General features: G+C 43.5%; 1 long non-coding RNA gene across 1 annotated transcript; it reads left to right on the forward strand.

Annotated features, from left to right (window-relative positions):
- The first annotated feature begins 2,236 nt into the window (after positions 1 to 2,236).
- On the forward strand, positions 2,237 to 4,175 carry LOC115539321 (uncharacterized). Its single transcript, XR_003975837.1, has 3 exons — positions 2,237 to 2,680; positions 2,994 to 3,201; positions 3,587 to 4,175. It is a non-coding gene; the product is annotated as an uncharacterized LOC115539321 (long non-coding RNA).
- The last annotated feature ends 12,547 nt before the right edge of the window (positions 4,176 to 16,722 follow it).

The following is a 16,722-nucleotide window of genomic DNA, read 5'->3' on the forward strand; positions in this document are numbered from 1 at the left end:
GAGAAGTAGGCAGTAGCCTGTCCAATCAGGGTTTTTGATCGGGACTGAAGGATGGTGTGGTGTCTGGGTCCGGCCCAGGCCCGCCATTTGGTGGTGCCTTATATGGTATGGTTATTGAAATGTTTTGATGCCAAATGACTGTTACTCGTGATGCAATTGTTTACTTCAGCAAAGTCATGTGGACTCTGCAAGCAATTGTAGATGAGAAAATCTGTAGGGGTTGTTGTGTGTTTTTTTGCCTTAAAACCATCAGATGCCAATAAATCCTAATACTGTTTATTCAAATAATTTTTCATTATCGATTACCCTCAGACAGTTGGTTCCTTAAGAAGTCCCTTTCATTCTCCAAGGACTTAATTTTTTCTTTTGCATTCTCCAGCTTTAGCTTCCAGACAACGTTTTCTTGTTTACTGCGCTTCAAAGATGAAATAGCTGTTGGAGCTACTGAAGAACCTGTAATGACATGTAAAGACATCAACTAATAACATTCTGGTTTCCCCCTGTCATTAATAGCACATAATCAAAAACAGTGACAGCAGGACATAAAATGGAAATGTAATGCAATGTGACTACACAACCTTACCTTGAGCTGCTACTCTTTTAGTAGGCTGGTGTACTGTGTCTGACTCAAAGTCAGACCCATCACTGCAGCACACTACAGCTTCAAGAGGAGAAAGAAAAGGCAATTAGTAATAGTGTTGGCAAAAGTATACTCAATATATGTAATGGTTTTAGGTCAAATATGTCAAATTGAGCTCCAGTTGTGGTCACACTTTAGCAGCAGCATGTTAGACCAAAAAAAAACCTGCCTGTCTGCTACACCACTGTTTGGCTAACAACAGCAATGCAGGTGTGGTAAAGCACAGAGGAAAAATCCCCCAACATAGGAGATAACTGGGGGCTTCTCTTTCTGCTCTGGAACTCTTTAATCCACTATATGTTTACACATCACAAACGTAGGCAATGTCCCAACAAAGTGTTAAATGAAAGTTAGTGTTGTCACATAACTTATCAAAATGAGATCACAAGGCACCATGGTGTGATTTATTTTGTCCATAGTTGGAGGAACCATGTCAAGTGCATGATGTGTTAATGATCTAAGTATAATCTCAACTACATGTCCATTAAGCAATTATATTTTATACTTTTATACATTGCACAGTCAATTGAATCCGAGTATATATTTTAAGTATGCTTAACATTTAAAATAAAATAAAAACAATTACCTGCTTCCTCTGCCGCAGTTTGGCTACTGTGCTGTTCAGATCTTTCCAGCTGACTCGATTCTGATGGCACTGTAACATTTTGGAGTACAGAAAGCATGGTTGGTGTAAGGGGCTCAAAACTGTATGAAAGATCTTGATGAATGCATACAGAGTGACGTTTTGGTTAATTTGACAATTGTATGGATACCTTAAAATATATACAGTTAATACTATAGTTAAGAAATAAGAGTTTTATTCACTTTGGGCAATGACATTATCCATTGTCTTTAATGTTATAATATGTAATAATAATATGCATGATCATATGTCATTTTGATTAGAGAAAAATCTTCATCAACTCATTTGTCATGGTTCCACAAGCCCATTGTGTATAAGACATGTTTCAGAGATTCAGTTGTTAACATTACACATACTGTGAGTAACTATGGACTAAAGTGAAAAGAAAAAAACCCGGTGAAAAGTATTACCGTAATAGCACTATAACAGTGCTATTAGCAGCCTTCGAGTTTTCTAGTAGTTAAAAACAACTCCAAAAACGATTCAAAGACATGTGGTCACATGTCTAACAGAATAATGTGGCTAAGAGAATTACTTTACAAGTCCAATTTCAAAGCTTGGACCACATTTTCGTGGCATATCGCCTAATTTAACATTAGATAAATGGTTGAACCGTCGGTCTTTTGACCAGTTAATGGTTAATTTTTCGTGTTTGACAGATAATTTATCTGCTTGCAACGTCGGCTAAGGCCAAAAAATACGTGATAGAACAGACGTGGTACGATGTCAAATTAGCTCATTTTAGGAAGCTAAGCAATGTGACCGAATTATTACACTCTCAATTAATAATGAAATAACTTTAAAGCATGTACTTACATTCTGCCATGGCTTTCTCCACACGTCCAAGATCTCTTGTAGGCTGCCTTTTACGCTTGCTCTTCCTCTGAGCCTCCATTGCCAAGTTCTTCTTAGTGAGGCACGTGTAAGAACTGCGCATGTGCAAGACAGGAAGACGGTTTGATGCAAAGTTATCATGACCCTGCACGCCAAAGTACTCAGTCTTATTGAGGGAAGACAGACTTTAAAAAAGAAATTAAAATTGATAAAATGGCTCCAAAAGAAGAAGTTACTTCAAGCCAAAAGAAAATGCAAACTCTGCAAAAAGAGGATGAAACTGAAGGAAAACGCAAACGTTGACGGACTGCAGTGGTAAGTATTCTTCTTTTGGTACGGTTTTAATCGATGACTTCCTTTGTTAACTGATAAGTCATGTTATAAATTCAAGTTCAGTAACATTAATTAAGATATATATTTATCATGAAGAAATGTGTTGTCTTCTGTAGGCAGTGCCGACGTAATAAACACAGAGGGAAAACGACGAGGAAGTCAGTCAGGTGCGGGTCACTGTTTGAGAGGAGCAAATTGTCCCTATTCAGCTGGATGAAATACATTTATAGGTAAGGTGTGCAGTATGGCTGTACGGTATGGACTACAATTTATATCATAATTGAATTGAATGATTGTTGAATGACGTTGATGGTTTTTAGGCACCGTGTTGACTTTTTATCACTTAAAGTCGCCGAGGGATGTGTAGATAGACCTCTCACTTATGATGCTACAATGCTAACAATGCTAGACAACGAGAATATTTCTGCATCCGGCACGTCATGCACTAGCATGAAATAGTCATGAAATAGCATATTAGCTGTTGGTGCTGGATGCATTTGTATTCAGATGTTTCTATTTCTAATTAATATTGTTCTTTAACAGGTTTTCCCAGGGGCTGCAGTTAAGGCAAATTGATATGCTTCAGGATGGTGTGGCAGGAAGCAGTCGGACGCTGTCAAAGATGAGCTACAAATTGAGAAAAGTATGCCAGAGGGCAATCAAGAGGAGAGAAAGAAGGGGAAAGCAGAGAATTGGAAGAGGGAATGAATTTGTGATGCTGGACGAAAGCAACTTCTACCACAAAAGAAAGGTGTGTGTAAACTGCGATGCCTCAGCTTCACTAAAACTTGGACCTTTGTTTTGCAATAGAATGTTGTAGTCAGAGCTTTGGATAAAATGGCAGGGGAAAGAAGAACATATCATTTGAGATCAGAGGTTAATGAATGAATCAGCGAAGAAATTTAATGTTATTATTGTGTCATGCACACAGTTATGACTTGCTTTAAAAACACTTTGAAACTCATCAAATTCACATCGGTCGCGCATCTTTTCTTTTTAATATGACCAAACACAATGGCCAGCATAATTTCTTAACCGTGCAAACAAAATAATCTTTGACTGTTACATGTTCTAGAATTTTTCATTAATTGTCGGTCCTAATGTTTATTTTCCTGTCTGCTACTACTTTATCAAAGTATGGAAGGGGGAGATTTGGAGCTACCTGGAGGAGGAGAAAATGGGTCTTCGGAATGCTGGGAATCAAAGGAAGAAGGAGAAGACCCATCCTCAGGCTGGTGACGAAAAGGTCAAGGCGCTACTTAATTCCGCTGGTCACAAAATACGTCCGTCAAGGGACCACAGTTCTCACGGACAGGTGGCGGGTCTACATGACTGCACTGGCACAGAGTGGCTATGTACATTTTTCTGTAAACCACAGCCAGTCATTCGTCAACCCAGTCACAGGAGCCCATACCCAAAACATTGAGCGGGCTTGGTCAGCCTACAAATCCAAGGTGTGGAGACTGCGGGGAAACCGCACAGAGAGGACACTAAAGAGCCATCTCTCATTTATCGAGTGGACTCATTGGTTGGCGAATGACCACAAATACGGTCCCCTTGGCAGATTGCTGCATGACATTCGCCACGAACTCCATCAATAACATTTTCTTGAGTTTTGTTGATGTAGACAGCTCTTTTTCTTGTTTGGTTTTTTCAGTGTTCATTGTTCTTGAGAAATGCCTTGTTAAAAGTGCAGCCTTTATTTTTGTTCCATTTTAAAATGCCTTTTTTTGTTTCTGTTTTAAGTTGTTAATATTTTCTGTATTACCTTGTTATTATTATGTTATAAATGTTTAACTAAAGTGGCTATAGATCCCTCATTGTCATCAACAGTGGTTCGGCGTTTTATAACTAACCGTAACGCGCTTCACTACTGGTAAACGAATGATTCAAAAAGCTTCGCTACTGGTAAACGAATGGTTGAAAAAGCTTAACTACTGGTGAACGAATGGTTCGCTAAAGAGTAAAAACTCAGTATGATGCATTACTTTACATGAAGGTACACAAAAAGCTTCACTACTGGTAAACGAATGATTAAAAAAGCTTCAATACTGGTAAACGAATGATTCAAAAAGCTTCACTACTGGTAAACGAATGATTCAAAAAGCTTCAATACTGGTAAACGAATGATTCCAAAAGCTTCGCTACTGGTAAACGAATGATTCCAAAAGCTTAACTACTGGTGAACAAATGGTTCGCGAAAGAGTAACAACTCAGTATGATGCATTACTTTACATGAAGGTACACAAAAAGCTTCACTACTGGTAAACGAATGATTCAAAAAGCTTCGCTACTGGTAAACGAATGGTTGAAAAAGCTTAACTACTGGTGAACGAATGGTTCGCGAAAGAGTAACAACTCAGTATGATGCATTACTTTACATGAAGGTACACAAAAAGCTTCACTACTGGTAAACAAATGATTCAAAAAGCTTCGCTACTGGTCAACGAATGGTTGAAAAAGCTTAACTAATGGTGAACGAATGGTTCGCGAAAGAGTAACAACTCAGTATGATGCATTACTTTACATGAAGGTACACAAAAAGCTTCACTACTGGTAAACGAATGGTTGAAAAAGCTTAACTACTGGTGAACGAATGGTTCAAAAAGCTTAACTACTGGTGAACCAATGGTTCGCGAATGAGTAACAACTCATCATCAGTCAGATCCAGCTCCACCAGTCGATCCAGTGTGGGACCCAAGCCATCCCTCGACAGCGCTTGAAACCAAGGGCGGCAGGTTTAAAGCGTGCCCTGCAGCGGTGGACAATTGCTTTTAAGCCTTCAGCATTACTAATGCCACATAATAAACCTTTAATGTGAATATTAATGTATGTACTGTGTGTATGTATTGTGAATATCTTTATTAAAATATGACAATCATCCCGTCTGTGTCCTGTTAATGTAATTACTAATTGTGAAATCCCAGGAAAATTCAGTTGCTTTCATAATCAATTGGTCAGTTTGCTAATTCACAGAATGATGAATTAATACAGTATCCCCTAGTCTGTTTACCAGTAACTCCTCAGTAGTTACTGAGTAACTCACTTAGGGCCCTGTTAGGGCCCTGGTTGTTCATCATTCATTACTCAGTAACGAATACAGTATCCCCTAGTCTGTTTACCAGTAACTCCTCAGTAGTTACTGAGTAACTCACTTAGGGCCCTGTTAGGGCCCTGTCAGGGCCCCCTGGTCGTTCATCATTCGTTACTCATTCGTTCCTCAGTAACTACCCACGTTTTTGCGTACCTTATTGTAAAGTGTTACCGAACTCTGAATACTGCACATGGTGAGCTTAAAAACATTTAAGTGACCATAAGTGAGATGGCCTAAAACGGAATACAAATGAATTATTTTAGGAAATAGGCTTTCAGGATCAATTCAGATGTTAAACTGTTCTGTACTGCTTCGAAAATATTTTTTATGAAGCTTGTTTATATGCTATTTCCCATGATGATAAATTAACATTTAATTGCAGTGAGTTGTGAAGATTCTACAAATAAATACTCAATCCGCTTAATCAGAATACTCATATGCCACGATGATAAATTAACATTTCATTGCTGTGAGTTGTGAAGATTCTACAAATAAATATTAAATCCGCTGAATCAGAACACAGAAATCTTTAGTGATGGATTCTAACTGCCCTCACTGAAGTACTGAACAATAAGTACAACTTGGAGGTACTTGTATTTCACTTGAGTATTTAATTAAACCGATTATCTTGAAAATACATTTGTGTCTAATAAAGTGTTATATTTGTATATGTTAGGCTATATATTGAGATGGCAGTGTGTGAAATGCCCGTCAATATTTGGGGTTTTCCTCATCCCCAGATTGTTGCGCAACACCGATCTAAATATTCTCAATATGCCATAACATTACAATATTTCATGGATTCAAGCCAAGACAATCAGTCTATATATATCTATAGCCTACATAACAACACACACACAAACATACACACACACGCACGCACACACTTAACATGTATTGATAATCTGAAATATAGTATTCGTAAAGCAACACTGTTAGGAGCCTGCATTGACTAAAGTTGTTTGGATGCGTGTTGTTTTAAAACAAGGAGAGGCAAAGTTGTGCATTACAATGCAAACACGACAATAATTGGCACCAATCTGGTTCACTTAAAAGAGCAATAAACTGAATAAATGTCTGGTATATAGCCTATCGGATATGGGCACAGCTTCAGTGCACTTCATAATGAGAGCCTGCAGTACGACCGATCGTGACATTATTTAACCATCCATCTACAGCCAATACCACCAGACAGATACATAATTGAACACATACACAAAGCCCACAACAAGCCCAACATCAGCACGGCAGGTGGCAGTGCAAGGACGCTAAGGACGGTCAGTGGAGCCCCGACACACGTCACCTCGTCTCCCAGTCAGGGGGTGGATCTAGATGCTTTTGTGATGACTTTCCTGCAAAAGTCACATTCATGTGTGTGTTTGTGTGTCAATGTCTGTGTATGTGTGCGTTAATGTCTGTGTGCGTGTTTGCGTGTTTGCGTGTGTGCGTGTGTGTGTGTGTGTGTGTGTGTGTGTGTGTGTGTGTGTGTGTGTGTGTGTGTGTGTGTGTGTGTGAATGTGTGTGTGTGTGTAGGAATGTACATCTGGAAGCTACTCTGTCCCCGCGTGGCTTAAGGCCTCCGCTGGAAAAAAACACTATCGCTGGGGTGGTCTTCAAGGTCAGGACCCCCCAACACACACACACACACACACACACACACACACACACACACACACACACACACACACACACACACACACACACACACACACACACACACACCCTTACCAATAAAACATCCACAAGCACATAAGATACGATCAACTTTATGAATCCCACACGGGGGAATCACTTGTTATTGCAGCTCAAGAGTCAAAAGTACAGCGAAAGAGAGATTAGGGAAAAATACATATTCAAAGAGATATGTATAATAAAATATGTGTTTCTCTCCGTCTCTCTATATGTGTCTCTCTATATGTGTCTGTCTGTCTGTCTGTCTGTCTGTCTGTCTGTCTGTCTGTCTGTCTGTCTGTCTGTCTGTCTGTCTCGCTGTCTCGCTGTGTGTGTGTGTGTGTGTGGATCTTGAGGCTAGTCTGTCCCCGCGTGGCTTCAGGCCTCCAACCGCAAGAAAGATGGGAACCACTATCGCTGGGATGGTCATCAAGGTCAGGACCCCCCAACACACACACACACACACACACACACACACACACACACACACACACACACACACACACACACAAGAACACACGGTGTGTTCACGTGTGTTTGTGTGTGCGTGCGTGTTTTACATACACACACACACACACACACACACACACACACACACACACACACACACACACACACACACACACACACACACACACACACACACACACACACACACACACACACACAGGGAATGTTTGAATCCAAACCATTTTCCATTGGAACCCAATGTGAGTTCTGTTCCGTTCCTGGACCAGAGGTTCCATATAAAAAAACGCCCTCAACACAGTGAAACTAGTTATTGATGTTCTGACCCATATTCCTTTATTCAGACAGGTTGTCTCTCTGAGAACAATATCTCTTTTACAGCAGGAACCTGGAAACAATCAACCTGTACTGGTAACCGATTCATTTAGAATATAATAATAAAGTGAGAATATATGACAAATAATCTTAAGAAAACATGACATTTAGCAAACTTTACCTTAGCTTCTCTGTGGTGAAAGGTGTGCTGTCCCGTGTTGTATGAAAATATAAAAGCACAAAAGGATGGAAAGTAAGATCAGTTGAAGGAAGAGATTCAGGTGTTCGCCAAAACACAAAGTAAGTGTTCAGAACTGTAGAATGTTGGTGTATTTTAGTGTCTCTCTCATCCTTCACATTTCTAGTCTAGGAACAGGCCAGGGCCTCTCATACTGATACAAGGTGTTATCCCCAACATTCTGCCATTGTTATGTTTCAACAAGGTTGAACCTGGTCCTCCGGGACATGGCCAGGGCCAGATACCTTATCAAGGCTGAGAGTGCGTCTGTTCACGTGTTATTCCTGTATCCCCTTTTTGTATAATACTCGGCCCAACCCTTTGGTTCGACGAGAAGAGGGTTTCGACAGCCAAGGAACAAGTCATCGACCACCAGGTCCACTATAGATTATTCAACCTAAGTCTGTATCTCGCTGTACATCCTGGAATAAACCATCTATTCAACCCTCTAATCCAACCTGTCAAGCTGCTTTGATTTCGACTTCAAGAATTACTACTACGACTGAAAATACACAACGCAGAGTCTGTCCGAACAGTTTAGAAATAAGCTGAAATCTAACATTTGGTGCCGTGACACCGTCTTGAAGAGAGAGGAGTGAGAAGACGATTGCCTCTGAAGATTGCCCTGTGACCGAGAAGAGCGCGCGCCCTGCCTGGGAAGACGTGTGATCAACGCCTGCCCTGCTGAGGGACCCGCATCCACAACGCGGCTGAACCAGCGCATCTCTATGCACCACGTGGGAATCAACGGTGACTGAATCTCATTCCACACTCTCGACCAAGAGAAAAGAACAAGAAAGTAATCTTAAAATAATCTACACACACATAACTGTGATTATTATTATTTGTTTTACTATTAGGCTGCACTACATTTGCTGAGTAATGAAGTTGTGTCATTAAGAGCTTGACGAAGTGAGGACCTGTATTAGTGATTAAGAGTTTGTGTAATAATCACTGAATATACGCCATATGAAACTATTGATTGTTTGTTGAATAAGGCCTTTGGTCTGGGTTTGAGTCCTAGAATATTGTTTGTTGAATAAGGCCTTTGGTCTGGGTTTGAGTCCTAGAATATTGTTTGTTGAATAAGGCCTTTGGTCTGGGATTGAGTCCTAGAATATTGTTTGTTGAATAAGGCCTTTGGTCTGGGTTTGAGTCCTAGAATATTGTTTGTTGAATAAGGCCTTTGGTCTGGGTTTGAGTCCTAGAATATTGTTTGTTGAATAAGGCCTTTGGTCTGGGTTTGAGTCCTAGAATATTGTTTGTTGAATAAGGCCTTTGGTCTGGGTTTGAGTCCTAGAATATTGTTTGTTGAATAAGGCCTTTGAGCTGGGATTGAGTCCTAGAATATTGTAATAGCATGTCATTCAAGTGATTTGTTCATCTTTGCTAGTTTGTCAATGTTGATACGTGTCCTGAATATAACTTAAGACGTCTGGTTTGCTCAGGGCTTTTGTTTTACGACTTGTTGGACAAGGAGTGAAACCGTACTTGTATTGAATTCACTGGTGAGGTTACATGAATCGCTAGAGTTTTTTTGTTTGTGCTATGTTGTTTTGATCCCCGCCGAGGAATCATCTGTATTGTTTTTTTAATCGAAGAGGGAAAAAGTGTGCCATCATCTGTTGTTGGCATACCGAGCTCCGTGGGAGGCGTCTATTTGTTTCTTTCTAAGCAGCGATTGGTCGCTAGTTTTAGTTACTTTACAGATAGGAAAAGATAGGAAAAATGCCGAAAGGTAAAGGCAGGAAGAAGGAAGAGGAGGAGGAAAAAGATAGCAATCAAAGTCCCAATGCATCCGAACGAAAAGAACAAGATTCTTTTGAAGTGGAGGTTAGAGAGATTGATATTTATTCAATTAGTGAAACTCTGGCTAGATTCTTCAACGACAGACATGATTTGCAAGGAACCGAAAATAAACTTCGCATAACATATGAGATAACAATGGACCCCCAAACTAAACGCTGGCCAAAGGAATCGATCTGGATGGTTTTCAAAGACTGGGTCAAGAAGACTAGACGAAGTGAACCAGTTGGGTTGTTACTATTGTCTCAGTGTAAGCGCTACTTTATCAAGCATGTCAGCAACAAAAAGAGAGATGAATTGGAAAGGACAACTGCTCACTATGAAGATGCTCAGAGAAAGACAAGAGAGCAAATCAAACTGCTGGCCGATGAAATTCGTTTGTTAAAGGATGAATTGACTCGGGAGAGAGACCTACACCAGACGCTAGTCAGAGAAGGACTGATAGCGGCCCGCCCCCTCGACTCAGGGCCCCCAAGGGGGGGTGACCAAGGCAACGGAGGGGGAGTTTTGGGAGTCTATGGTCGCATGTACCCCACACTGCCATCGTGTGGCCCAGATGGGGAATACATCTTCCCGATGCAGCCATCGTCGCCACCTGGTGGTTTACAGGAGTCAAGACACAGTGTTCTCTCAGCCGTCAACAGCTTTATAGGCGAGTACCCGGTCATCTGCAGTACCCCCCACGTGCCACGGAAGGGAAATCCATCTGCCCCACCTGACTATGCTCCCCCTGTACAACACACTCTGTGTGTTTCACAACAATTTCCCCAATTCTCCCCAATCACACCACATTCCTCCATCCCACAACAAAGTCTGCATCCGAACCCCCCAATACAACAATTCTCCCAGGTGAGGCCTGGAGCAGTGACTAAGAATGAATCACGCATTGGAGGATTTGATGACAACATACAACCGCACTGCAGCGTGATGGGAGGCGCAATCACACCACACATCAAGACCACATCCAAGGAAGAGGAGAGTGAAGAAGAAGACAAAGAGGGAGAGCGTCTTCGCAAGTCTGCCCACAAGAGGGCAGTGAGCATTGCCTGTCTGAACAAGGTTGATGAGGAAGACGAAATAGTTAACCTCAGGCCCTTGAAGAAGATAGAAAGCGCTGAGGGACGCACAATCCTCTATGAACCCTCCAGCCCGAAAAACATCGAAAAATGGAGTGCGGAGATCGACCACCCAAAGAAAGCAGGCCTACAGCCATGGATGAAACTGAAACAACTGATGCTTCTGTACGAACTCCACCCCTACGATGGGCTTGCCATATTGTTCAAACACCTGAGCAGCACTGAGCGCACCCAGATTCGATACGAGGTGGAAGATGCCCTTGGAGAAGACGGAATGAGACCAGAGAAGGGATGGGAGGCCATAAAGGCGTGGATCCAAAAGCACTCCAAGGCACAGGTCAACTGGACAACAATCACACGTTGTTTGCAGAAGGAAGACGAGAGTCTGGACCAGTTCAACGAGCGCTTCTTCGAATGTTATTTGCTGCACTCAGGCCAAACTGAATATGATATGGACACCATCGACCAGTCACAGGACTTGCCTCTGAAGACCATGTACCTCCAGCAGGTACTGCCGGAGATCCGAAGGGGAGTAAAGACAAGGTTTCCCGGCTGGGACAACCGAAGCAGCACAATGGCAGAGATCAAGGAATTCGGAGAAAAGGTGGATCGAGATGAAGAAGTCAGGATTCGATTCCTGGTGGACGAGAAGAAGGGAATGGCAAGGGAACGAGAAAGATTCCCCCAGTCCAACAGGGACAGAGGACGATTCCCCCAGTCAGAAAGACAGAAAGAACCTCGACCATGCCACAACTGTGGACAAATTGGACACTGGATAAGAGAATGTAAAGCCCCTCGAAAGATGTACCGTGACCGCTCCAACGAGAAACCAGGGAACGAAAACCGCTCAGACAAAATGAAGGAACTATGGAAGAAATTACAGTCGCAGAGTGGTGAAGAACTCAGCCGCATATACGATTCAATGACGGAAACCAACAATAAATGACTAGAAACCCCCTCTCTTCGTGCCATCGCCGCGGCCATCCGACAAGACAAAAACAGCTTCTACGTAACTGCTTTACTTGAACACCAATTTGAAATTGATTTCTTGATTGACACGGGTGCCGAATTCACTACTATCCCACTACGACTTTTGAAATCCCTCCACCTCCCCATGTCAAAAACAAAGAAGATGGCCCGCAGCGCCGGAGGACACTGCCTCCAGCTTTCACAAACAAATCCCATCAACTTTGCTGTTGGACCGACCGAGATAACAATTCAGCTGTGGACAGGAGAAGAGATCCAGGAAGCCCTTCTAGGGATGGATGTGCTACTATGCATGGATGCTAGCCTCGACTTCAAAGATGGAGAGGTGACAATGAATATAAGGAGCCTCAAGAGGGAGGACCTCCAGGACCACCCCGTCTGGGCGAAGGGAAAGACCGACTGTGGCTTGTTGGTCATGGAACCAGTGAAGTTAACAGGGAAAATTCCTCCATGTGTCAAGCAATATCCACTCAACAGAGCTGCCGTGGATGGACTGAGACCAATCATAAAAGACTTGAATGACCAGGGAATCATCTACAAGACTCAATCACCCTCTAACGCGCCGGTGTGGCCTGTGAAGAAACCAAATGGTTCATGGAGACTGACAGTGGATTATCGACTGGCGAACCAATGCATCACACATCTGAGCCCTGTGGTTGCCTCCGGCGATCAATTCCTGCAAGACATCACACCAGCGCACAAGGTCTTCACAGTGCTTGATGCAGTAAACGCTTACTGGTCAGTACCGTTGGCCACTGAGTGTCAAGATTGGCTGGCTTTCACCTACGATGGATGTCAGTATACCTGGGCTAGACTGGCTCAGGGACTTGCCTCGGCCCCCACCATCTATCACCAGGCCTTGCGACGACACCTGACCCTGCCAGAAGCCCCCAAAATGACATCAGCAGTCATCACGTACTTGGACGACATCCTAATTGCCTCGGAGACCGAGGAAGAGCACGACAAAGACTTAAGGGCAATGATTGACTATCTCCATGTGAAAGGTCACAAATTGAGCTACGACAAGGCACAAATGTCTCAACCAGAGGTAACTTACCTTGGACAGAAAATCTCACAAGGCAAACGGGAAATCACCCACGACCGCACTGCAGCAATAAGGAAAACGCCAGAACCCCGAACAGTCAAGGAACTACGAGCATTCTTGGGAGTATGCAACTACAACAGGAATTGGGTGGAAAACTACACTGAGATTGCCCAACCCTTGAACGACTTGCTGAAAGGACGACCAGACTCCAGGGATAAGATCAAGATGGAAGACGAAGCACGAAAAGCTTTTGAGGAGTTGAAGCAACATCTGTGCGAAGCACCAGCGCTAGGACTTCCAAATGTCCACAGACCCTTCACACTCTTCGTCAACGAGTACAACGGGTTTGTGACGTCAGTGCTGGCACAGGAACACGGAGGACTATTGAGAGCGGTGGGCTACTATTCTACAAAATTGGATACGACAGCCTTGGGCTTTGGTCCATGTTTGAGAGCGGTACAAGCTGTGTACCTCGCCATCCAGCTGGTGAACAATCTTGTGCTGGATCAGCAACTCTCCATCCGCTGCCCACACTCTGTCAACGCCCTGCTGGCCGGTAGGAAAGTACCATGCGTCTCAGACAGCCGATGGGGGAACTGGCAAGCCGTGCTGGAATCTCCTAACATTTCACTCCAGAAAGCATCAGTCTCAAACATCTCCACAATGATCGCCCCCACGGATGCAACGAATGAAGTGGAGGACCATGTGTGCGAGGACTTGGTAACCCTGATGGAAGAGGGGCACTTCGTGAAGGAGGACCCTCTCCACAACCCGGATCTTGTCTTGTTCACCGATGGGTCCTCCCTGGTCGAAAATGGGATCCGTGGAGCGGGATACGCGGTTACAACAGAGCACGACGTATTGGAATCCGGATCAATGGACCCTGGAACATCAGCACAGCAAGCCGAACTCAAAGCATTGACCCAAGCACTCAAAATTGCAGAAGGGAAGTCTGCCACAGTCTATTGTGACTCCCGATATGCATTGGGTGTTGTAATGGATTTTGGCATTCTGTGGAAACAACGTGGTTTCGTAACGGCCAAAGGCACACCAATCAAGAATGGCGAGCTGGTTGCAGAACTATTGGATGCTATGCTACTTCCCAGAGAATTGGCGGTAGTGAAGGTAAAAGCACACACAAAACTGGAGACGCACGAAGCAAGAGGCAACGCCCTGGCAGATGCGGTATCCAGAACAGCCGCAAGACAGAAAGACGAAACGGAAAACGACAATGGCAATTGTATGAGACTGAAGAAAACGGAGCAACCTACAACACAGGAGGAACACAAGGAAAGCTTGAAAAGCATCATGGAGATGCAAGACGCCGCGAGTCGAGAAGAAAAATGGACATGGATTGAGAATGCAGCAAAACTCCACGACGACAACTTATGGAGACACGGGAACAGAACTGTTGCACCACAGAGCCTACTGCCATATCTGGCGACGCAGATTCATTCACTCGGGCATGTGGCCGTGGAAAAGATGCGTCACAGGTTTGGGCAAGTCTGGTGGTCACCCAAATTCAATGCTGCGGCAAAAGACATTGTGAGGAGATGTGCTACATGCCTCAAGAACAACCACGACAGGAAAGTAAAACTGCCAATGTTGAAAGTCCCCGCACCACCGGGTCCTTTCCGATGCTTACAAGTAGACTACATCACACTCCCTCCAAGTAAAGGATATCGAGAAGTCCTTGTGGTCGTTGACAAATTCTCCCGATGGATCGAAGCATACCCAGTCCGACGTGCAACAGCTGCAAACACAGCTAAAGTGCTAGTCAAAGATTTCATTCCACACTACGGGCTGCCCGATCAGATCTGCTCAGACAATGGAACCCATTTCACCGGAGCGGTCTGCGCCGAGGTCAGCCGTATGCTGAACATAACATGGTCCTTCCATTGTCCGTATCACCCCCAATCGTCAGGGCAGGTGGAACGAGCCAACAGGACACTGAAGGAGCGATTGGCGAAGATGCACCAAGAAGGGACTCCATGGGTAGACGCGATGCCCATCGCCTTGTGCAGCATGAGAGCTACATTTAACAAAGACGTGGGACTGTCCCCCTACGAGGTCGTGTTTGGCCGATGCTTCAGTTTCCCAGGCTCTGTTGACTTGCGGACTGCAGACGTCCACCTGACATCGGACACACTGATGAACTACTGCATCCAACTCTCCGAGGCTCTCCAGGTGACATCAAACCAGGTCAAGGAAGCTTGGGCAGAGCCCCCAGAAGGAGGACACTCGTTAGTGCCAGGACAATGGGTTATGATCCACAAACCACAACGATTAGCATTAGAGGCTAAATATGAGGGGCCATACCAAATTCTATTAGTTACTCGATCCGCTGTTCGTGTAGCTAAGAAGACGAAGTGGATACATGCAAGCCACTGCAAATTAGTTGATTCACCGACTTGGAATGACACTCGTTAGATTTGGCACGCAAACTGACTGATATGGGGTGAAGAGTAGGGAGTGTTTGAGTGTTTGTTATTTTCATTCCTTTATTTCTTTGAGTGTTTGTTATTTCCATTCCTTTATTTTTACGAGAGGTTAGTTTTCGAGAGATGCTAGGACTTTTGTCACCACCTCTCTAAGTTCATGTTGGTTCCTTCTTGACACAACTGCTCAGCTTTAGAACTTTTTGTTTGTTTTGTTTTATTTTTGAACAAAGGTTCAATCATTCATTCATTCACACAAGGTTTATTGAGAACTATGATGACTGATTACTGATTACTGATATAACCATTTTTGAATCAAGCGATTTATTTTTTCATTTTCATTTTTCATTGTTTATCGAATCATTAAGACAATTACAAACATAGTTGATCATCATTAATGTTGGAGGCTGTGACAATGCCTCCCCCATGACTGATACTGCACTTTTTCTTTGCCCAGGAGTGTTCGTCCTGACGCCCTACTACGAACTTTCATCCTCATCCCCATCACACCTGCGGTGGCCATCCATCAACTTGAAAAGAACTCTGTTGCAACTGCTACTCAAAACCAACTGAGTCATGATGTTACCAGTATTGTTTGGGATGTTGTTGTGCCATCTATTTACAGGGGGAAATTGTTCATTTGACAGCCATGATGTAATCCACAAAGATAACACATTTTTACAAACTGCCCATGGGGTAGCTAAGGCTAAAGGGGAGCAGTCATGTTGGGTTTGTGGGCTTATGCCAGCTTCATCTCAGGTATATCCTTACCTCGCTGTCCCGTTCACCATCCCCGAGTATGTCGCAGCTTATAAACATGATGTCATCAGAGGTAACCCTAGATCTGGATCTGTAGCAGCACCACAGGTTTCCTATTACACTGTCCCAATGGATGCAGGCCCCCCAATTAAGATCAAATTGAGCTATGCTCCTAAGGGTGTCATTTGTTGGACCAATGAAGGAAAGGGGCGGGATATGGGTAAGAGTGTGTGTTCATATTCAGCTATTGTGGGCCAGAAACAGGTTTCCATATCAGAGAAGAATCTTTCGGTGAATGTCCCCCTACCCCCAGTAACCCGCGTTCCTGGTGATTCACCTGGCCAAACGATTGCCACTGATGCCTTACCTGCGGTA

Source organism: Gadus morhua, unplaced genomic scaffold, assembly GCF_902167405.1.
Source record: "Gadus morhua unplaced genomic scaffold, gadMor3.0, whole genome shotgun sequence".
In the NCBI taxonomy this organism is placed as follows: domain Eukaryota; kingdom Metazoa; phylum Chordata; class Actinopteri; order Gadiformes; family Gadidae; genus Gadus; species Gadus morhua.